The sequence below is a fragment of the Lissotriton helveticus genome, chromosome 5_1, assembly GCF_964261635.1.
Source record: "Lissotriton helveticus chromosome 5_1, aLisHel1.1, whole genome shotgun sequence".
NCBI lineage: Eukaryota > Metazoa > Chordata > Amphibia > Caudata > Salamandridae > Lissotriton > Lissotriton helveticus.
This window is the reverse complement of record NC_136065.1, coordinates 932161030-932186572: the sequence shown is the minus strand read 5'-3', so window position 1 is coordinate 932186572 and position 25543 is coordinate 932161030.

The window sequence follows — 25543 nt, the reverse complement described above, 5'->3', positions numbered from 1 at the left end:
GTAGTAACAGACTCTCAACACCCTGTTTCGAATGTGACGGAAGCAATAAAATTTGGCATCAAACAAAAACCGTCCCCAACCAATTTCAAACCAAATTGACTTTCATACCAGCGTCAACTTTCGATACCATTGACGTATTTGAATAGGCAGTCAACCAAGATCTCTTAAGGATGAGAACAGCCACAGTGCCTAACCTACAATACAACTTAACTAGAGGAGAACAAAAAGCCTTAAAAGAATTACAGGAGAATTCCAAGTTAATATTGAAACCATCTGATAAAGGCGGCAACGTGGTTGTGATGACAAGAGAATACTATACACAGGACGCGATGCGCCAATTGTCGGATATCAATTGTTACCAAAAAATCAGCAAAGATGATTATATCAAAAGCATCGATCGATACCATGAACTGCTTATGAAATGGGCAGGAAGAGGGATGATTAATGACAAGGAGCACAAATTTCTGTCCTGCCCGTGCCCTGTAACATCGACATTTTGTCACTTACCAAAAGTGCATAAAGACATTAAACGGCCACCTGGCAGACCAATCGTCTCCTCTATTGACTGTCTAACAGACCGCATGTCCCAATACATTTACTTTTTTCTTGCAGACTTTTTTAAAACATTGCCCTCATATATTCAAGACTATATTGATTTCATCAAGAATATCATGGATATACCTTGGGAAACTGATATGTGGATGATCACACTGGATATAACTAGTTTGTATACGGTTATTGACTACAAAAAGGGCTTACAGACAGTGCGGTATTTTCTTCAAGGAAGATCCCTTGAATATTCTGAACACAATGAAATGTTGTTGGAATTTGCTGAATTTATTCTCTGTAATAACATTTTCCTTTTTGACAAGCAACATTACCGACAAATAAGGGGGACCGCGATGGGCACCTGCTTCGCCCCCAGCTACGCGAATCTATTCGTGGGCTGGTGGGAGAAGCAGGTAGCCTGGGCGGAACCCTTTACTGAACATGTAAACTGCACTGTAGCCTGGCATCGATATATCGATGATTTGTTCATCTTATGGAAGGGTCCCAAATCTCAGGCAGAATCATACCTTGACTCACTTAATAATAACTCCCTGAACCTCCACTTCACTGGGCATATGAGCCAAACCACAGTATCCTTCTTAGACCTTCAAGACTTTATCAAAGACGACAAAATCTGCACAAAGCTGTTTAGAAAATCGACAGCTGGAAATTCCACACTTGAGGCAAGTAGTAGTCACCAGACATCTCTGAAAAAAAGTATCCCATATGGGGAGCTACTTCGCATCAAAAGAAATTGTTCGGATGATAAAGATTTCGAACAAGCAGCACAAGATGCTATTGATCGCTTCAAAGTCAGGGGATACAAGAGTGGTCTACTAAACCAGACCTTGGAAAAGGTGAAAAAAATCTCACGCAATAGTCTATTTAAAGAACGCAGACAATCTACAGAGAAAGACACAGAATCCAGTAGATTTATAACTACATTTTCCGGGGAAGCAGGGGGACTTAGACAGATACTCAACCGGAACTGGCATATTCTTAAGTCAGATCTGGTGATCGGAAAAGATTTGCCAGACCAACCACAGATAACTTTCCGGCGTAGTAGAGCGTTGAAAGATCAATTAGTGAAGAGTCACTATCAAGCAGTTGCCTTTGTTCCTAGACTAGATACCATGACAGGTTTCTTTCCATGCTCCAAATGTAAGGCTTGCAAGAATAGCACAAAGGTCCAAACATTTCAATTGCCAGGTACAAGAGTCATCAAAAAGATAAAATTCGTTTTAACCTGCACTACACCTTTTTGTGTTTACTGCTTAATTTGTCCTTGCATGAAAATTTATGTTGGCAGCACCAAACACCCTGCCAAAAAAAGAATCCTTGAGCATGCCCGGGCTATTGAAAACAAAGATCCCACTTATCCAGTGGCTAGACACTTTTCCGAAGTCCACAATAGTGACCGATCATTGCTGAAATGTTATTGTATTGATCATATCCCAGTGAGTGACCGAGGTGGCGATAGATTGCAAAGATTACGAAGGCTGGAATCAAGGTATGTTATTGATTTACATACCGTCATCCCACTTGGTCTTAATTCTGAAGAGGAACTTTCAATACATCTTGGATAATAACAGTTTCATTCCAGATGTATTTGATGACATATATTTAATTGTTTCTGCAGATACTGATGTAAATATTTCCATGATCTTGATGATTAGGAGCGTTGTATATTCTGTATAAGAATGTTAACAATGACTTTCAGAATTATCAATTTCTTTTGGCAATTTGCATGAATTAGTCACATCATCACTATGCCCATATAGGGCTCAATTCTGCTAAAGTTATAAACTGAGTGCCATTGCCCATACAGGGCTCAATTGTTTTTCCAATTTATGTTTTCATGAATGACATAATGTATGACTTATAAGTATGGCGGGTTAATAACTCACAACTGAAGTTATGGTTTATAATTTTATTTAGTATTGAGTAAACCACTCCAAAATGGCCGCCAAAGTCGTAATGAGAATATTGTCCGTCTTTCATGTTAATGAATTCACATGAAAAAAATGTGTAATCAATTTTGTTTGTATGCTTTAAATGGCGGCAACTCTTGTAGTACAGGTTGACACAGAAGAAAAAGGCACGTCTGCCGAAACGGGGCTGTTGTTTGTGCAATAAAATTCATCTGAATACATCCACGCGAGTGCGGCCGCTTCCTTCCCTGCTTGGGGAGGGGGTTATTTGGAGTTGAATATATATATATATATATATATATATATATATATATATATATATATATATATATATATATATATATATATATTATAAACACCGGAATCCCCCAGTCCTCTGGATACACCTTAATCGAGAGCACTCAGAGCCAGTATCTCGTGGTTTAGCCAAGTTATTTATTCAAATTCATTCTCTGCAAAAACGATAAGCTTACATACGCGTTTCGGCGTTGCCGCCTTCGTCAGTGTAAGCGAGCGTTGGCATTTCAACATTATTTAAAAACCAGCACGGTGACCATCTGTCACGTGTTGACCATTAAGCAACATAGAAGAAGGCACAAGTGTTCGCCAATAATTACACGGCGGCCATCTTATAATGGTAACAACAAAATGTATAGAACCAAAGTATAAATCAATATCCACAATATATTGAATGCAAGTGTATGATAGTGACACTTAGATTATATGAAAGTTATATTCACACTATTTACAAATCAAATTAAAGAATTTTTTTCCCCCCTACTGGTTCATTCTCTGCAAATGCATTTAAACTTATGATATGATGTACATTCACATGCACAGAGTCTGATTACGCCTTGAGTGCCTTCTAACCTGATAATTCATAGTATTCCATATATGAGTTCTCTCAGGAAAGGTTCACAAATCAAAATTTCATGTGTGTAACCTACACTGTTATCACGCCCTGAATGGGCTAAAGATCATTCCAATCATTCATTCACATAATGTATTGACAGTGAGGTGAAAAGGAGCAAGCATTCCTCAATATAGATACATAATCCTTAATCCAGGGTTACAAGAAAACAACACAGAGAGTAAGGTGGGATAATTAAATATGTGTCCACATCTCTTCCTCATTATTCATCCCACCCGGGGCCTTGGTCTGAAGCTGGATAATGAATCTCGATTCCAAGGTTCTCAACTTTTTCACCCAATTGCCCCCTCTCTCTCCTGACTAACTGATCCAGTATGAAATATGTCAGTAAATTGCTGTTGCTATTGTGTTTTTGCTCGAAGTGGCGTGCTACAGGGTAATTGGGGTCTTTTGTTGTAATCGCCCTCATGTGTTCAAGAACCCTCAGTTTAGTAGCTTTTATAGTGCTGCCTATATACTTCTGTCCGCAAGGACACATCAAGCAATACACTGTGTAGTCAGAGTTACAATTAAGTAATTTTGTGATCTTATTTTTTGTTTTCTTGCCTGGAATGTGGTATTCCTTGACTTTTTGTGAATTTTTACAGGCCTTGCACTTCATGCAAGGGTAGAAGCCAGAAACAGTACTTTTTCTCTTTCTCTTTTTCTCATAGTGGCTGCTCACCAGGAAGTCTTTAAAGGAATTTCCCTTCCTATAGGTGACAAGGGGATAATCAGATACAGATTTCCCGATTACAGGGTCTGATTTCAGAATCCTCCAGTTCTTCCGCAATATATTAAACATTTCTGGAGATTTGTCTGAATAATCCGTAATTAATCAGATCTTTGAATCTGTGGATTTGACCTTATCACTCAGTAGGTCCTTCCTCCCTACTTGTTCACTTCTCATTTCAGCTCTATCAAGGACTCCTTTCCCATAGCCTCTCTGTGAGAATCTCTCCCTTGACTGTTCCTTTGCTGTGCAGAACTCCTGTTCAGTGGAGCAATTGCGTTTCAAACGCAAGAACTCCCCTAGGGGAATATTGTTGATGACACTACGTGGATGATAGCTACGTGAGTGTAATATGGAATTTCCCGCAGTGGGTTTCCTGTAGACCGCTGTCTGAATAGAATCATTCTCCACATAGACCCGAAGGTCCAGGTAGAAGACTTCACTCTTGCTGATATTGCTGGTGAATTTCAAATTCAAGCTATTGTTGTTCAAATCCGCAATATATTCCTCAGCTTCCGACTGTGGACCACGCCACACCAAGAAAAGATCATCGATGTAGCGGGTCCACAGAATGATGCTATTCATCCATTTCTCATTCTCCCCCGCCCAGGCCACGTGCTTCTCCCACCACCCCACGAATAAATTTGCGTAGCTGGGGGCGAAGCACGTGCCCATCGCGGTCCCCTGGAGTTGTAAATACAATTTACCTGCAAACAAAAAAATATTGTTGCGTAAACAGAAGTCCGTAAATTCTAACAGCATGGTATTATGGCTTCGAAATTTGATCGGTCTATTGTCCAAAAAACTCCTCATTGCCAGCAGGCCATCCTCATGCTTAATGGAAGTATACAGGCTGGCAATGTCCAATGTTATCAAGACCATATCCTCTTCCCATTTGACATCCTGTATAATCCTTAAAAAGTCTTTCGTATCTTTCAGATATGAATTAAGATCTTTCACAAAAAAAAACTACCTATATACACATACTAGGTTAGTTATAGTTAGGTCTGTGTTTCCATAGTGAAAGCATTTTTTGGTTTGCTTATTACTTTGGTGCCATTAGACGAATCTACACACACCATTAAAAACAAATCTCATCTACCTTAGCTCCTTTCTGGAAAGTTTTTTCGGGGGGATCCTTCAAGTGGGGGCTGAGAAATTTGTTTTCCCATTAATTGTTCTATAGGCCAATTGAACAGCAATACCGAAAACACTGCCTAACGGAATTACACCTTATTTGACAGAAAGATCTATCTTGGTCCAGAAAGGTGCATTTTGTGACTTGATCTAAATAAGTTCAGTAGTTTTTGAGAAATTAAGGTTGAAAACTATGCATATTTCATGCTGGGAAGGATTCGCGGAGCTTGCAGATCTTGGGATATGATCTGCTTGGTTGCCAGCACAGTAACTAAGATTTGGAGGCAGCCATTTTAGGATTATGGACTCAGTCCCCTATCCTGAAAAAGAAGGTAAAAATAACATATATATACCCTACCCTCATTGGCCTGGTGAGAAGTGGGTCTTTTAAAAAAGAAATACATCTTGAAAAGAACACCCCTGGTGTGGGTCATGGTCTGGGGCTCGACTTTTGTATAATTTGTGGGCAGGGTGGCATGTTGCCCCCTTCCCACAGCCTCCATCAAGCCCCGGGGACCCCATCTGCTGGGGCCACATTTTTTTAAAAGACGAGGATACAAATGGCCGCTCCTCTCCGAAACATCTTGAGGCCCTAGGGACCCGGTAGAACTTAAATTTAAAGAAGAGGGGATCACACAACGCCTTGGACAAGGCCCGATGACCCCATTCCAGGGGCTGCATCTTTCATTTAAAGGGGAGGGGCATGAAGCTCTTAACCCCAAGACATTATCAGACCCAAGGAACTCCGCCCACCAGGGTCAGATTTTAATGAAATGGGAGAGGGCACGTGGCCCTCCTACTTGAGAGTTCAGGCCGGCAACTGTTATGTTCTCCCACCCGGCGGAAGCAGAAAGCTGCTCCTGCCAGGTGGGAACACAAAAGTTTCTCTCTGCCCGTTCTTTCACAGACAGGTATACATAGAATTTCTTGTGCCAGAAAACTGCTCCCTTGGGGTGGGAGAAATGCTGGCTCCCGCCAACCCAGGATGGTTGCAAGTAGGGGATGTGGGGGCTGAGGGGCATTGGGGCTGAAGGCTGAAGACTGAATGGTTTGTAAATGTCAGCAGAACCCCGAGATAGCAGTGTGACCATATTACATACTACCTGTTATGTATTTTATTTTTATTATGGAGTAGTTACCTTAAAAACCCTGTTTTCCTCAAGGTTCAGCCAACAATGGGTAATGACTCGAATTCTGAAGTTCAGACATAACTGGACAGATATTGTGAGGGTTTTCGGTCCTTTTTGGGTCGCTATTCAAAAGTATTGTCATATGCCTCCCACGAATCAACCTTTCTTAAAATTCTTGACTGTTGAGAATCTTTTTGCCAGACTGGGATCAGCATTTAAAGAGGTATGCCTTCCTTCTTCTAACTCTCAAATGCACTCTCCTTCCAAGCATGGGGTTTGTGGGAGAGGGCATTGGTGCTGACAAAGGAAAGGTTTCCATGCTTCCATTGCCCTTGTACGATGCACAGAGAGGAGTACAACTCAACCACAGTGCAACGCATCATTCCAGTGCAGCATTTCCTGTTGAAACATGTTTCACCATGGTTACATACGGATTGTTTCCTGATGAACACAATAGACATTAGATGAACTTTGTGGAAAAGGAATAATACAGGTGACCTCATGATCCTGACTTCTGCAAGGTCAAGTAAAAGAGGAACTGGCATGCTGTTATCAGACTGAGCCTAGACATGTAAAGCAGGAAGACATCCACTTAAACAGAATGTTATCACATACCTATGGTGTGTTCCATGATCACAATCTAAACCTCTTCACTTTCATTTCTGCAGCCGAGGGTGTTTCCAGTACCATCTAAATACATAGTTAAGCTGCAGTTAAGCTATTAGACAGCGACTCTGAAGTCAATAAAAATATTACATTTTTTTAAATCAAATTTTATGGATTTTTTAAAGTCCTGAAAAAAGATATTTAAAAGTAAACATACAAATATATTTGTGTTTACTTGTAATGCTTACAAGACATTCAACAAAGTATAACTATTTATTGTAACAGAATTCATATTAGGAAAGGAGAGTAGAGTAAATTCAGAATCTTCTGTAAAAGTCCTAAAGTATGTGGCAGACCTGACATCTTCACAGAAGGTACAAGCAGGACCCTAACAAAGCAGGTTTTGGGTACCACCGATTTAGGGAGCCAATATAATAAAATATAAGGTCAGAAAATAACCTTCTGTACATGGGGAATGAGCCATATGACAAAATCGTACTTTTTTTGGACAACTGGCAATCCTTGCACCATTCTGGGTAACGCCTTTCCAGAAATGCTCTACTTGATGCACAATAGTGGCACACCTGAGTTCATATTAAGGGATAGGATCCTGATTAACAGAATTTGGTTCAGTGAGATTTTACCCTCAAATAGGAACCTCTGTCTGCTAGTATGAGGGAATGTGTATAATTACTGCCCCTCATGCTTGGATATGTTCATGCAGTGTTGCTCAAGGTTCATTGGAGCTACCATACCTCCTGTGCCCAGGAAACTCTGAAAAACCTTGTGTCTATGTCAGCAAGCAAGGACAAGCCATCAGCTGTGCTTGGGCTGAGAAACAGAGTGACAGTTCCTCCAAGTGTGTGATTGGGTGAGAAACTACACGAGACATCCAGCACATAAGAAATGCACCTGCTTTGGAAGATTTGTGTGTCTTGTTGAAGGAGATAGCTTGCAGGTAAGCTGCCAGCTGGTCAGCCTCGCGGTGCTCTAGACTTGTACCCATGCATAGAGAGGGAAAAGAAGATTGTCCTTCTGCTGGCCTAACCCTTGAGGCCTAAGGGCTGGACAGTGTGGTAAACGTGGATTACAACGCGGTGTTTACACCGAACAACCTTTACCACGCTGCTATTACAACGCAAGTCATTACTACGACTTGCGCTGGATGGCCCTGTTGGTTAAGGAATATTGTGATTTTCTATTCCAACACCTTCCCTACTGTTACGTGGGCTAGAGTTGGAATAGAAAATTATAATAATCCTCAATCCGCGCCCTCCAACGCACGTCGTTGTAACGACGTGCGTTGTAAAATCCGCAATGTAAAGTACCGCGATCAAAATGATCGCGTTGTACTATCATACATCCAACAGTGTAGTACAAGCTAAGTCTGGCATTCTGGCTGAAAAATTCCCTTAGGCCATTCTGGTCCCCAGACCATCTTCAAGAAGCCCTAATGTAAAGAGGACAAATAACAGCTGGAGAGGAGCCTGGGCCCAATTGCCTATAAGTGCCAGTAAGTGGGAAATACGCAGCAGGTCCTCGCTTCCATGGCAACAACCTCAAATGGATCAGATAGGGCACAAATGGTCCACGCTTGCCTACTCAGACTACTCAAATGTAGCCATCATCTAACAACCAGCCAGGAGTTTCATGTCCATGGATTCCAACCAAGCTAGACATTGGGTGAATCCTTAGAAAATGCAGGATACAAAGAACCTCACACCTGCTCACATGTCCACTCTACCGCCTTTTGTTTGCTGCCCTCAGAGAAGGTGCAATACATTTGTTGGTTGTCACTAGAAAGGATAGCTGTTGTCCCAGTTCGCGTCCCAGCTACCGTGATCAAGACCATTCAGGTCGAAACGCATTGGTTATTTTTTTGTGATGGTGATGGCAATGGCCTAAATGTAATGAAATAAAACAGCCTGAAGACATATCTCCTGGAGTGCAAGTATACAAGTGGGCCCATCTGTTAGTGCCAGACTGCCCTGAAAGCTAGTTCAACAGCAGGGTTTAGTGTAGAGTAGATCTTGTATTCGGAAATATATAATCTTAAGAGCACTTCAGGAATGTTTAAAATAAATCAGAGCTTTATTTCACACTTACAAGTAACTCCACAAGCATGCATTTAATGTTTTTCTTTGTAAAGTTTGTGAATCAGATATAGAAAGCATCCACAGATGCTGAATAATGATGATCAGCGCACACAGATAAGGGCAGGCTTAAGAAATAATTTAAAGGGTGTTTTCTGACAAACTTCAAGAACCCAATTTACAAAGGCATTTGAGCTCGTAAAATAGTCTTACAAGTGTAAATGTCTGCATTTACAACTTTAAAGAATTGACAAAATCTGACCATGCAGTTGTAAACCCTTTTGCTCCAACACTGCAAGACCACACGCATAAAATTGCACAGGGGCAAATTCCATGCGAGAGCTAGGGGGCTAGAGAATGTGTTTGGGTCCATTCATAAAAATGTCTCCCAATCTTTTCTGGCCGGAACAAAAGCAGGAAGCACACAGGCTCCCCTAAGCCAATCATAACGCTCCAATGCAGCGCTGTGATTGGTCTGAGGACCATGGTTTGGTGCTCAGACAGGCAGTGAGAGCCTGTGCATGTTCTCCACCCAGGCTGTGCATTACAGCTGGTGGAGAACATGCAAAGTGCGCATGACTGTTTGGCCGGCCCAAGACGGCCGGACAAACTGTCATGCGCACTGCCAGAGGGTGCCCCCATTCCGCCCCCTGTTCTGTGAGCAAAGCAGCGCTGCCCCGCCCCACAAAACTGCTTCAGCAGGGAAAAACAAAATGATAATAACATTGTGTTACTATTATTTATCCTTTTTTAACACTGCTGAAATGCAGTGGGCAACACTCCTCCACCTTAGCATAGGAGCCGCCACTACTAACAAGTGGTGTGCACAGCGCACTCTCCATGCAGGCTGGCTAAAGAACCCCATCCCACATCAGCGAGGGCCCCAGCGATTCCCTCAGAGGCTATATCTGGCAGTGAAAGGGTGCCAACGACCCTGGCTCTGTGACCAGGTTCATTTTCAATGTCAGCAACGTTAAAGAACTAATGTTGCAAGCGTTTCCTCTTTTAGTTTCGTGGAAGTCAAAGACGCTTCCACAAGCTATTTTCCAAACAGATGCATATACTGTGGGCACTGTGGGGCCGCGCGGCCCTCTGCCACGCCCCTGTGAGCACTGCCATCTAGGACACAAAGAATCTCCTGAAAAATGTGTTTTCTCTCTCATCCCATCCCACCGTTTCCTGTCACTGGCCTCAGTGCAAAACTATATAGCAGTATGATGCACAAAGGTGAAGAGACAGTTGAGTTTATGTGGGATTGTACCTATACATGGGCAATGACAATTTGCCAGTCCCACAAATCATGAATCTTGGCGTAAGCATGATACAAGCCATGGCGCAAGCCATTTTCAAGATACAAGAGAGAGCCTTTCAGTGACATAATATTAACCAATTGGCAATACCAGTGACTAGCGCTCCGATTAGCGCCTATCAATATGAGCTCCCAGGTTGGGACTAGTAGCACCCTAATTAAAACATCTTCAAGTAGTGACCATGTCTCCAGTGGCGCATTAAAAGCCCATCCAGACAGATGTAGGGGTGACCCTCACACATTCCACTCCTTTATTTTGCATTTTCTTGCCTGCTCTCATCATTTTCAGACAGATAAGGCAAAAGCAGGCTTTATCCTTTCATATCTCAATAAGGACGCAATGTTGTGGAGAACCTAAATGCTAATGAACAAGAGTCCTGTACTAGAAAATTTGGATACCTTCCTCCAACAGTTCGGCTTCATGTCTGAAAAATAGCAAATAGTACAAGCTCCAAACTCTGGCATCCTGACGCTAACGCACGTGACTTAATGAAGTATGCAGCACATTTCCAACAATTTACTGCAGAAGTAGTCGTTTGGACTGACAAGGCTGCAGCTGTTTTACAAAGGCCTGTATGAAGACTTGAAGGATACCCTTTCTTTAGTGGTAAATCAGTCTACCACATCCACTACCTTCATAGGTCTAACCTTGCACACAAATGCTCAGCAGAGGGACAGAAGCAGCAAACGGCAGAGGGTTGATAAAGAGAAACATTGTTTCAGCTATAAGTGAGCTTTCTACAATGGAAGATCTTAAAGAAGAACACAGCCAGATCTGAAATGTTCACAAATAACCTGAAGCAATAGAAATAACACCTATGTTCTTCAAAAGCTTTAGTTTAATTAATGCGCCTTGTAATTCTTTTCACGTGCTACTCGAAATTGCAAAATAAAAATTACAGGATTTGCAGGAAAATAGCCCAGCGGACAGCTCAACTGTCCATAGGGCATGAATTACTTTTACGACTGTATTCTCATGACAATCCATAATTTATTTATAAAAATGTTAATAAATGACTGCAAAAGTTGTATTTCATCCAAGTGTAAAACTATTGTGATGAGCCTCCCTTCTTCAGTGGGCTAGTTTGAAAGGCAGTCAAAACACATGTACTAATTGAGGGAATAAAATTAAATGAAAAAATTCCCAAACAATAAACAAGGTTAAAAAAGAAATGTTAAAACTGCATACAACAAACACATCATATTGTCAATCTGGTAAGTGGAATGGCAGCTATCTGGAGAAAGGAGTACCAAAGAGAACCATGCAGGATGCGGTTGCTATGTAAAGAGCAAAATAGAAAACAAAACCATCACCATGAGTGCCATTTTAGATTAATAAAACTGTAGCTTGCTGTACTATGGTATCAGGAGCACAGATTATATTTCCCTACAAATGCATTACAAGCCACACAACCCTTTGGTGTCATAACTCACCAGTATAAGAACATTTAGGTGAACACAACACCATTGAACTCGTAGCTCATCACTTTCGATGGCCAGCCTTAAACAAAACCATCATAATTAAATGTTCACAACTGTGTTATTTGTGCTCAAACAAAAGTACAAAATAAAAGAGCGGGTCCTTTATAACCACTAACCACACCTTGACTCCCTTGGCCTATCAAATCCAGGGATTTTCATTGTTGACCTCCCCAACTCTAATAAGTGCACTACTGTTCTAGTAGTTACAGACTATTGTACTAAGGTAGGCCATTTCATACCCTAAAAAACACAATTGCTTCCAGAGCCATCATCAGCCAATGTCTTTGTGTGGGAAATGTTGTGATTATGTGTACTTCCTGATTGATTTGTCACAGATTGGGGTGCACAGTTTGTGTCAAAATTATGGACTGAACTCATAACAGAAATGGATATCCTTAGCCAACATTTGACAGGCTACCATCCTCAGGCTGGTGGGCAGAACGAGTGGCCGAACCAGTCCTCAGAAAAGTACTTGAGAGGCTTCAGGCTGTCTCTACAACAGGTATTGGGTTCTGTGGCTGGCTTATAACAACTCACTTCACTGTGCATTAGGGTACTTCCTCTTCTATATTCTATATAGAACACACTCAAGAATGTTTTAGTCATTTCATCATAAATACTGGGTTGCTTTCATTATCAGTATTATTACAGACATTTCACACAGTCAGAAAAGCAGCAGCCCTTCATTTACTACGTGCAAAGTTAGACTACATAAAACATGCTGATATACCTAGGCCCCTTCCTCCTTCCTATTGGATTGGGGATTAGGTGTAAATAAAGTGTGATTTCCTCCAATCAATTAGCTATACCTGATTTTCACCCAATGTTTTTAGCCAGGGTTTTGGGACCTTTTGAGTTAGAGCAATTGGGAGGATCATCTGATCTTCATGTAACGCTCCCCCCACACTGTCACATTCACCCTGTTGTCCTAGGGTGAAAACGGCAAGCTGTCAAGGGTCACCACCTCCACCCCTACTGTTGTCTTATTGGTCACCTGAGTTTGAGGACACAGTCACTATTGATTCCTGCAATTATAGCAGCCAATTACAAAACCTGGTGGTTTGGGAATGGTTTGGTGACTTGGACATGAAAAATCCCAGAGGCAGTGGTGTTTCATCTCTCTTTACATTCACTCCTCATAGTCAACTGTGTATCAATGTACAATAGTATCAATCACAATCCAACCTACACTCAGACCTTGACTTGTGTCCCACCACAGATGGAGTGGTGCAAATAAATATTTACCTAACCAGGAAATGGAAGCACCATTACTCTAAAAAGTAGATAATACTAAAGAAAGTAGTGCAGAGCAGACTAGGAGTTATGGAATCCTTAGGAGACAGTGATTTGTTAACAAAAACAAGCATCTGCAAATCCAATAGATCTGGGCTCAATATGGCAGTGCCGGCATACATATTGGTGGTCTGGTATAGGAATTGTGGTGGTGGTAATGGTGGTATTTGCATTGGTGAAGGTGATGGTGTGATGTTGGTGGTGGTGATATTGGTGGTGGTGGTGATGGTGACATTGTTTCCCAGTACTATAGGTACTGGTGGTAGTTATGGTGGTGCTGGATAGTGATGGTATAGGTGGTTGTATTTCTGTTGGTATTGATGGTGTCCGGAGGTGGTGATATTGGTTGTTATGGTATTGGTGGTCTTGATATTGCTGTTATTGTTGGTGGTATTGGTATTATTGCTTTGGTGTAGGTGGTATTAGTGATACTCTGGTCGTGTTATTAGTGATGGTGGTATTGGTGGTGGTAGCATCAGTAGTGGACTGGTGGTTTTGTATTAGTGGTGGTGTTATTGGTATGGTTGAGATGTGGTATTGGTGGTGGTATTCACATTGTGCCTGAATTATTGGTAGTTTGGTGGTGGTGGTATAGAGAGTAGAGGGAGCATTAGTAGTATGTGAAGTGATGGTGTATTGGTTGTGGTGGTAGTTATATTGATGGTATATATAGTGCCTTGGATATTGGCGAAGGTATTATTAGAGCTGTTGGTGGTACTGGTGAAGTGGTACTGTGGTATTTAGAGTGCTGGTGTGGGTGGTGATTTTGGTAGTTGTATTTTTGTGGTGGGATCCATGGTATTAGTTGTCTTCTGTTGGTGGTGGCAGTATTGGTGGTGGAGGTAGTTAAAGTATTGTTGGTGGTGGCGCTATTATTGCAGTGCTATTGATGATTATGGTGTTGGTACTATTAGTGTTGGTAGTTATCTTGTAGTGGGGGAATTGGTGGTATTGATAGTGGGGTGGTGGTGGTGTGGTATTGGTGGTAATTGTTAGGAGAAGGGCCAACTTCCACAGGAGCGAAGAAGAATCCCTCCACCTCCAGGACACAGAAGCAGGAATGCGATATCAGATTATACAACACTCCTGTCTACTGTCTCCTAAAAGTATGAGGGAATTTACCCAAGGAGTGTCCACCACTCTCCTCATACGAGGGGTAACAAATAACAGAAGGCGTCTCAGGGGATGCTCCAGGCTAGGAAACAAAAAGCAAGTTATGAACAGTAACACTCCCTACGGTTATTCTGTTTAAACATAGCGAAACATTGACATGTGTGATTAATTATGGATCTTACCCCAACTGTAGGTCGGGCGAGCTTCATCGATTTGTCCAGGCAACAGGGAGGGGGCCAAAAGAACTCACGAAGGACTCAACACACCTCAGACGCAAACAATATCTTAAAGGAAGGTGAGGTGAACCGACCGGCTGTCTGAAGGGGGGGGCCAGTGCAGCGGAGCAGTACAACCATACACCAAACACAAGCAAACAAACACAGAAAAGGAGTGAGGGGCACCGACCGGCTGCACAGGGGGCAAGTACAGCGGAGCAGTACCCACTCAGGAGGTGAGACACCCGGCCCCTAGTAAGACAGGGCGGAGCGCACACACTCGATAGGAAGTCCCAAAAGAATGATATCAGCAAAGGAGGTAATGCAGCCACCAATAAAAGAAGAGACTGAATGAAGTGAACGGACGACGCCCGCAAAATGCGTGAGCGATGGCAGGGGCGTCGGGTTCACCGGTATTAGAAGCGGCGAAGAAATGCCGAGTACCGTTTAGGCAAACACACACACTCCAAGAGCAGGAATTCAAAGGGACAAGGGGCAGCAACCAAGAATAACAGCGTCTATACTCAAGAACCCCAGCAGAGAGTCCTCAAGACGCCAACACAACACACGAGCAGGAACCAGGAAGTGGAGAGGGGGCGTGGTCACGAAGGAGTAAGCCAAGCAACGACGGTAGTGCGCTGCTTCTCCTTATTCCCCTTAGGGAAGGTCTATGAAGTACATGCTCATAGAATAAGGGGCCACAAAAAAGTGTCAGAACCGCACTAATCACACAAGTCAAGGCTGATTCCTAACAGTACCCCTCCTTAAAGACCTATTCACTGGACCAGGTTTCGAGGGATGCAATCTGTGAAACTGTCGGATCAATCGAACTGCATGTATATTTTCCGCAGGTTCCCAGGATCTTTCTTCTGGGGGATATCCTACCCAATCTATGAAGTACTGAAGTTTACCTCGGATTCGTCTGGAGTCCAAGATTTTGCTTACTTCATATTCTGTTTCTCCGTCTATCTGTACTGGAGGGGGAGGGATTTCAGGGACAAGAGAAGGTATGTATTTCTTGATCAAGGAACTGTGGAACACTGGATGGATTTTCATGCATGGGGGTAGATGGAGTTTCAAGGTGACAGGGGTGAGTATTTTCTCTATTGGGAAGGGCCCTATGAATCTCGGTTGGAATTTTTTCGACCCCTCCATTCTGAGGTTTTTTGTGGACAGCCACACTTTCTCTCCTATCGTGTATACAGGCTCTGTTCTACGATGCTTATCGGCTTGTCTCTTCATTGCTTCTTTAGCCTTTTCTAGCTCTGTCTTTGCTGCTTCCCATGTGCTCTGGATGTGGGCATGATGTTCTTCTAAAGCGGGTACTGTAATGTCATCGGGGGGCAATACAATGGGGAGCATTCTAGGGTGTTGGGCGTGTACAAAGAAGAAAGGAGAGACCTTGGTGGCTGCATGGCTGGAATTGTTGTAAGCAAATTCAGCTAAAGGGAGTGCTTGAACCCATGTAGATGGAATAGTTGTTAATAAACACCGCAGGAATTGCTCTAACGTTTGGTTAGTTCTTTCGGTTTGCCCATCTGTTTGGGGGTGATATGCGGTAGAAAGCCTGTGATCAATACCCAACACCTCACACATTCCTCTCCAGAACTTAGAGACGAACTGGGGACCTCTGTCTGAGATGATAACTGTGGGTAACCCATGTAATTTCACCACTGTGTCCAAAAATACAGCCACTAGTTCTTTAGAGGAAGGTACTTTCTTTAGAGGAATGAAATGACTCATCTTGGACAGCAGATCTACCACTACATAGATAGTAGTATAGCCTTGACATGGTGGTAGATCCGTCATGAAGTCCATACTAATAGTATGCCATGGTGCAGGGGGTATGGCTATATGCTTAAGAAGCCCTGTGGGTGCACAATGAGAAGCCTTTTGGCGGGCACATATCGCACAAGAATGTACATATTCCAAAACGTCTTGAGACAAAGATTCCCACCAAAACCATCTGCGGCATAGTTCAATAGTCTTAAGCCCACCTGTATGTCCTGCCAAAGGGCTACTATGACACCATACAATGATTTTTTGTCTCAAGGGAGAGGCAGGCACAAACATCTTATTGTCATGATAATATATCCCTTCTTTGATGGTGTGGAGGGGCTGTTGTAACCACTCATCAGATGGGATAGCTACGAGTAGGCCCTTGAGGTCCTCAAGAAGTGTGTGGTCCTTTTCCCCCACCCCAAGGATCTTGTTTTCAGGGATGATTGGAAATGGTTGTTCTCGGTTGGGGCGTTCATCCAGTCCTAGACGGGACAATGCATCAGCTTTTCCCTGTTGTGTACAGGGCCTGTAAGTGATCACAAAATCATATTCACTGAAGAACAACAACCACCTCATTTGTCTAGGCGTGAGCGCTCTGGCAGATTTAAAAAATTGAAGGTTTTTATGGTCAGAATAAATGGTAACCACATGGGGAGACCCTAATAAATGATGTCTCCATTCCTGAAAGGACAATTTGATGGCCAACAGTTCTCGCTCCCCTATGGTGTAGTTTCTTTCCGCAGGTAGTAAGGTTTTGGAAAAGTAAGCTATGGGATGCATTTGACCGGTATCAGTATCTCGTTGGGAAAGAATACCCCCTACTGCATATTGCGAGGCATCAGCCTCCACATAAAAGGGTTGAGTATTGTCAGCGTGTCGAAGAATAGGAGCTGAAGTGAACTTATCTTTTAAGACAGAAAATGCTTGTTCTGCCTCGAGTGTCCAGACAAAAGGCACCCCTTTTCTCAAGAGCTTTGTGATGGGGGAAACTGTTTCAGAAAAACGATCAATGAATCGCCGATAGAAATTGGCGAATCCTAGAAAGGATTGTATTTCCCTGACCGAAGTGGGACTTTTCCATTGCACCAAAGCCTCTACTTTCTTGGGGTCCATTTGCAGGCCACCAGGTTTAATGGTAAAACCCAAGAAGTCAACTTCTGTGGTGTGAAATGTGCTTTTATCCAATTTGGCATATAATTGATTCTCCTGCAACTTGTGTAGTATTCTTTGGACATGCTCAACATGATCGGTTTCATTTTGTGAGAAAATAAGAATATCATCGATATAGACTATTACAAAAATATCGATGTACTCTCTCAGGATGTCATTAATGAAGTATTGGAATGCCGCCGGGGCATTGCATAACCCGAACGGCATTACGCAATACTCATATAGTCCGAATTTGGTACGAAAGGCAGTTTTCCATTCGTCTCCCTGTTTTATCCTGATCAAATGGTAAGCACCCCTGAGGTCGATTTTTGTGAATATCTTTGCTCCTTTAATCTGGTCTAGAAGGACAGGAATCAGAGGAAGAGGGTATTTGTTTTTTATGGTTATTTTGTTCAAGGCTCTATAGTCCAAGCAAGCCCTGAGCCCTCCTTCCTTTTTATCGATAAAAAACAAAGGGGAAGAAACAGGTGACGTGGAAGGTCTGATGAATCCTTTGGCAAGCATTTCATCCAGATAGTTTTTTAGGTAGTCGTTTTCTGAGGGAGTCAAGGCATAAATGCGACTACAGGGTAAGTCTGCACCGGGTATCAGGTCAATCCTGCAATCATAGCTCCTGTGCGGAGGCAATTTGGTAGCCTCCTGCTCACTAAATACATTGGAAAACTCTGAATATTGGTCAGGCAAACACGAGTCCACCCCTGATTGTACTGCACAAAATAACGGCAAGTCCGGTTCTCTGGCTTCCTGGTAACAGTGTTTTCTACAAAAGGGAGAACTCAAGGTAACAGTTCTCTTCACCCAGTCTATAGCGGGATTGTGTATCTGCAACCATGGGACTCCCAAGATAACACCAAAATTGGGGGCATCAATCAGATCAAAAACAAGGTTCTCTGAGTGACCGTTATTGAACACGATAATCAGTGGTGGGGTTTGATAACTGATCATTCCGGAAGATAACTCAGATCCATCCACCGCCCAAATGGATTCAGGCTGAGGTTTAGCGATAAAGGTAAGACCCAATTGTTTGGCTAGTTGGATGTCAAAAAAATTCCCCGTAGCTCCGGAATCTAAAAGAACGGACATGGTATATTGCCTTTTGTTCAAATACGTGAGAGTAATGGGTACAGTGAAATGTTTAACCACTATTACTTGTCTGGAGGAGATCTGTGGAGGGTTTGAGCTTGAGGAATCGACCTCTTTGTTCCTCAAGCTTTCAAGTTTTCCGAACTAGAAAGACTGCTTACAGATTGCTTTGGGGTTTTAGGGCGCACAGGACATTCTCTAGCGAAATGCCCTCCTTTTCCACAGTAGAGACAAAGATTCAGTTTCCTTCTCTTCTCTTTTTCTTCTGTGGATAGAGGCCCGCGAATTCCCCCTATTTGCATGGGTTCTGGGGCATCTTTCGATATGGGTTTCTCAGTTCTGTGGAAGACCATTTTGGGCACGACAGTACGATTCCTTTCTCCTTTTCTCTCATGCAACCTATGGTCTAATTTCACTACCAGATCAATAAAGGAGGCACAGTCCTCTGGGGGATTCACTATCTGAGAGAGTAGGTCCTTTATTTCCTCACATAGTCCCCGGTGAAACATGGAGGTTCTTTTGTCTTCGGGCCAGTGGGTTTCGGCTACCAAGCGGTTGAAATTGGTTATATAAGAGAGTAGATCCTTGGAACCTTGTTTAAGATTAAGTAGCTCAGTGTCACTAGCTTGCATGTATGAATGCTTAGCAAAAAGACTCCTCATTTTGTCCTTAAACTGATCAAGATCATACAACAAGGGATCGTTATTCTGTACTAGAGGTACAGCCCATTCTGCTGCGTTCCCGGCTAGATAGGAAATGATAAAAGCCACTTTGGCCGAATCGTCTGGAAAGGAGGCCGCTTTGCATAGGAACTGGAGTTGGCATTGATTCATAAAAACATCAAATTTAGTGCTATCTCCTGAGAATCTCTTGGGCATTGCTAAGGGCACAGGGTTAGGGGTGTGCACCGTGACTTGAACAGGGGAAGCAGTGGGATCAGTGCTAGCTCTCGTGTCTTGTTCTGTTGGTGAAAGCCTGAATTTGGCAGGCTGAATATAGCTTTTGCGAGCTTTAGGGATGGTGCCTGTTCTCAACTGATGGACTTCTGCAACTAATCTCTGATTTTCTGTTCCTAATCTGCCTACTTCTGTCTGAAGGGCCACAAAAGCTGTCATTAAATCCTCCATAGTAAGGGTCTGGGGTGCAGGGCCCGAAGCCTCCATAGAGGGGTCAGGATTCATCCTCGCTCAGGGGAAGGATAATTCGTGGGCTTGGCTTTCTGTTAGGAGAAGGGCCAACTTCCACAGGAGCGAAGAAGAATCCCTCCACCTCCAGGACACAGAAGCAGGAATGCGATATCAGATTATACAACACTCCTGTCTACTGTCTCCTAAAAGTATGAGGGAATTTACCCAAGGAGTGTCCACCACTCTCCTCATACGAGGGGTAACAAATAACAGAAGGCGTCTCAGGGGATGCTCCAGGCTAGGAAACAAAAAGCAAGTTATGAACAGTAACACTCCCTACGGTTATTCTGTTTAAACATAGCGAAACATTGACATGTGTGATTAATTATGGATCTTACCCCAACTGTAGGTCGGGCGAGCTTCATCGATGAGTCTAGGCAACAGGGAGCGGGCCAAAAGAACTCACCAAGGACTCAACACACCTCAGACGCAAACAATATCTTAAAGGAAGGTGAGGTGAACCGACCGGCTGTCTGAAGGGGGGGGCCAGTGCAGCGGCACAGTACATCCATACACCAAACACAAGCAAACAAACACAGAAAAGGAGTGAGGGGCACCGACCGGCTGCACAGGGGGCAAGTACAGCGGAGCAGTACCCACTCAGGAGGTGAGACACCCGGCCCCTAGTAAGACAGGGCGGAGCGCTCACACTCGATAGGAAGTCCCAAAAGAATGATATCAGCAAAGGAGGTAATGCAGCCACCAATAAAAGAAGAGACTGAATGAAGTGAACGGACGACGCCCGCAAAATGCGTGAGCGATGGCAGAGGCGTCGCGTTCACCGGTATTAGAAGCGGCGAAGAAATGCCGAGTACCGTTTAGGCAAACACACACACTCCAAGAGCAGGAATTCAAAGGGACAAGGGGCAGCAACCAAGAATAACAGCGTCTATACTCAAGAACCCCAGCAGAGAGTCCTCAAGACGCCAGCACAACACACGAGCAGGAACCAGGAAGTGGAGAGGGGGCGTGGTCACGAAGGAGTAAGCCAAGCAACGACGGTAGTGCGCTGCTCCTCCTTATTCCCCTTAGGGAAGGTCTATGAAGTACATGCTCATACAATAAGGGGCCACAAAAAAGTGTCAGAACCGCACTAATCACACAAGTCAAGGCTGATTCCTAACAGTAATGGTGTTGGTGTTATTGGCAGAAATGGTGATGGTAATATTGGTGTTGATGATTAAGTGTTGAAGATTGTGATGGTTTTGGTAGAGACAATATTGGTGGTGGTAATCGTTGTGGTATTGATAGCGATATTGGTAGTAATATTGATGGTGATATTAGTGCTATGGGGTGGTGGTGGTTGTGGTGTAGGCAGTGGTACTGGTCTGCAACTGGTGGTATTGAACGTTTTGATGAAGTGTCACATATTGACACATACATGTCATGCACACACACCCTAATTGTCTTTTGTTTATCACATCGAGGAGGCCATGTTAGGGTAGACTCTCAAACTACTACAGAAGCATTTTTTTAAATGCCTGCTTGGGTAAAAACACATTGCTCTCTCTATACAAAGAGATACAAAGTTGAATGTTATAAAACGCATGATAGTTTAGATGTGATATAAATCCTGATGAATTGCAAATTAAGCACCCCAGAGTTGGAGAAAAGCAATAACCAACAGCCAGTAGAGTGATAGTAAGAGAAAACTACTACTCGGGGATAATCTGAGCTGTGATTGGCAATACCTCAAGCCAGAGGCTGAAGCAAATAAGCCAATGGTTGAAGCAGGGTGACCAAAATCCCACACCATGTATGTTGTAATCAGTATACCATGTATACAGTGTGCTGTCCATCGAGACCGAAAAAGCAGGGAACTTCCTTGCATATTCTCATAAAATGTGGCAGTTCCTGTCTGATAATGGCTTATGAATGATGTCAAAGATAATAAATCTGCTAGTAAAACTTTCATTGTACAAAGAAATAGTTTCGAAGGGACGAATCAGGAACATTAGTTTTGAATTTTACTTATTTTTTGCTTTTTCAACTCAAATCGATTTTCACCTTGTATTTAAAAATGCCTTCCAACTTTATTAGCTTTCAAAGTTGCTAAGGAGAAGGGGGCTGGCAGTGGCACATTGTATTTGTTTTTAAACTATTTTTATTCGGTTTTTGGGCATCGCAGTACAGGAGTATGTGTATTCACAGCATTCTGTGGCAGTGGCACATGAGGAAAGAGTATCTTGCTTCAGAGGCAGAGACGTGTCATCAGAACGTAGCATGGCAGATGGCGCCCTTAACAATAAAAAATTCACGCTGGATTTTAAACTTCAATGAAAGTTTTAAAATGAAAATTGATAAATGGCTCTGATGAAGTTACTAAACTATGTCTGACCTGTAAAAATGTTAGACTTCTCTCTTAAATTCATTGGTTCATTTGTGATTTAGTACAGCGACTCCAATTTGCACCTTTAATAAATTGTTTTAATTGAAGTTGATTAAATACATTTTCCAGCTGACAACGCCTCCCTCTATGCTTATTAGAGGAAATAAAAATTTAGAGAATACACAGCTGAAGCCATTTCAACAGTACATGGTCAGACAACAGCCCTTCTAATCCGGAATTTCTTAGAGCATATAAAACAATGTCAGGGACTGAATGTAGCACAACCTTCACGTCAGCAAAATGGACAGCCTAACTCTGCCAAAGCATCATATCTGAGTGTGACTTATTCCTGGGAATATAGGAATGGTAGGAGTACTTTAGGAGAAGATAATGCCTGCTCACAAATACATCTTTGGGAATGGTTCTCACTGCACCCAGATTTCCTTTGAGCCCACCTACAAGGTGCTACAGTAAATTGGCAGAGTTCTAAAAAGTTACCATGATGGTTTCAAGAACTAGTATTTCCCAGGTAAATTGTCCAAATAAAACACATCAGAGGTCAGAGGAAGATATACTGGAAATCCTCATGTGACCAGTTACAAATGTTTTCTACTGGATCCAGTTGCCACACATGGTTTGTAGACGTCCAACTATAAGGGGTCCCTTTACCATACGTAAGCCTGACGTGTGTGTAGGAAATGGAATTGCAACTGTAGCTACAAAACCTTTCACTGGTTCAGAAAGGCAGGGTTGGTGTAGTTTGGCATTCGGAGTTGTCACGAGTGTTCAAGCGACATTTAGAGTGATATCTAGAAGACAACCAGAGAGGGTGTGATAGTTGTTCCGTGTAGGGAAAGGTCATGGAAATGCAGTAAAAATGCAGCAAACCCCTTCAAGGTCATAGCTGTGTGGGTATTCACAAGAACTTGCAATGCATTTCCAACACTTTTCTGCACAACTAAATGTACACCTTAGTGAACCAGGCAAGAGTGATGCCGAGAGCCAGGGAACGTACATAGATTTTTTGTATAGAATATGTCCGATTTTCAATGGTAAGTGAGGGAGGGATACACTTCAGATGGAAATAGGTGAAACAATATTTTTTGTGACATTAAGAATGTCCATACTTCATACATGCGGATTTTCCGAAGTACAGATACACTGAACATCTACGGCTAGTGAACAAGGTCCTACAAAAATTGTACTTTTAAGCCATGTACACTACATTATTTTATAAACTGTATATTACAGCTGAAAACTACCAAAATGCGGCAAACTTTTGGCTTTTTCAAGAATCAAGCCCAGTGTGCCTAGAAGAAAAAAAGAAGAAAATTCTGTTGGATGGATGAATAAATATATCGTGAAAACATTTGGCACTGACCGTAAGTTTCTTCACTGTAGGCATTACTAACCCGAAAGGCAAGCAACTCATGAACAAAATGTGTTTCTGTTTTTGGACTTCTTTGGGAAAGTCATTCAATGTTTATGTACTTTTGAACAAAAAGTGAAAAAGGAATTGCGATGTAAAAAAAAAGAAACCCTTGTGTAAATGGAATCTGGTGTTTCTCCCTGTGGAGTCCACATATTAGCTAACTCATTTCTTCCACCATTACACTACCCTGAAAACCAACAAACGAAAGAAGTTGTCTTTCCAACTCTTATTTGGTCGTATTCTCTAGTGTCTGAACCCGTAAAACAAAAAACCTGTCTGAACCCGTAAAACAAAAAACCTATTATCAGAAGGTATTATTCAAGGAAAAGCATATTTCTCTACGAATTGGTGAATTCAGTTTAAAAATAGTCACTAAACGTCTAAAAATAAAAAATAAAACCGCCTAAAATGTTTCAAATATTATAGTTCTGCTTCTAAATATATTAAAACGTGCAGTAAAAATGTAGATTCGAAACGTGTCTCATCTTTACTAATGTTTGTAAAAACAGGGAAAGGGTTAACTGGCAAACACTTCAGAAACAATAAAGCAATTGAATGCCGTTTCTTATGAGCACTTTCTTCGTTGCTTCTTTTCTGGAAATCTCCCTCAACACTCCACTTCCGGCCACATGAATCAGCAAAAGCCGTCCCAAGCCCAGCTGGTGTTAATGGGTAATATAATGTAACTTGTTCCTTATCTGCGAGGTCCTCCTGCGATCGATGAGCCACATGGCTTTTTTTATCTCACCACAAACAATTCTCTACAACATTTCAGTGGCTGCCAAACAAATACACAGTTAGTAGAGTACACCGCACGAATCCGGAAGTGACTCATTTCACACGTGATATTGGTCAAAACAGAATAAAGGCAACGGGCTTCATTGAGGTTCACATGCTTGCTTTCTACTCTTGCAAACCCCAGTTTGAAATATCATAAACAGACAAATAAGATACAGCTTCTGGCGTGTTCATATCACACTTCTGTGTGTTCTTCACTGAAAGGAAAAGGCACAAAGACCGCTTGGAATGAACACTTATTTTTAACAAAGCGAGAGAGCCTGTTTTTTGCCACATCTCTGCTGGAGGATTGGAAGTTAGAGACCCGGTTTTGTTGCCACCAGTCTGCAGCAAGATTATGCCAAGGGGATTTGGGGGGCAACTGAACGTAGTGAGGTCTGCCCCCGGGCTGTTTGGGAGGAGTTTGGGCTGGCCTGATCAGGCATTTTGTGGTTTTGGGCTTTTTAGGGCGTAGCCCAATTATAGCCCAAGTAGCCCAAGTAGTCCAATGTTTATATAATCCTATTAGGGGATTTGCCAGCCACCATCTTAGGTTTTGGTGACCTAGTGGCTGGCAGCAGGTTAGCTAGTAATAGTTTTCTTGGCCTTGCCCTCCCATCCCCCTTATTAAGAATTTTATCTGGGTGGAGTCTTTGGGGTTTGTACTTTGGTTTAGGCCAGGTTTGTGGAGACAGGTGCATAGGGGATTTCATGGAGGTTGTCGCTTGGAACAGGTGCTAGCGGGGCCAGGGTTGGCACAGGTTTTTAGTTAAGTATTGGAAGTTTGTGAGCAGGGACAGGAAAAGTGGAGGCAGGTAGTCTAAGTATCAGGATAGATGTTTGTTAGTTACAGTTGCAGGGAGGCAGGTAGGGAACGGGGTGTCATTGGGGGAAAAGTTTTAACTGTAATACTGTGTAATGTTGTTGTTATGTTAATGCCAGGGTGGGGGAACTTTTGAGGGATCGTAGGGGCGGGGGGGATCAGGGGTCAGCTATTCGATGTATAGCGAGGCTTTCATTTTGTAAGGCAGTTGCCAGTTGGTTATTTTGTAATATGCACCTGTTTCAATAAAGCGGCCTTTTTCACACATAAAATGGGTCTCGGTTTAGCTTGCCCCCCTCCTCCCAATGAGTGTGATTTAAGGGTTGTCTAACTTCAGTGGTGGCTGCTGCCAATCCAATTTGGGGGGGGGGGCAGTGCGGGAAAAAGAATAAAAAAATACACACTTAACTTTCGCTGCTGGACGCCGCAACTTCTGCTCCCTCACCGCGCCTCCCTGCC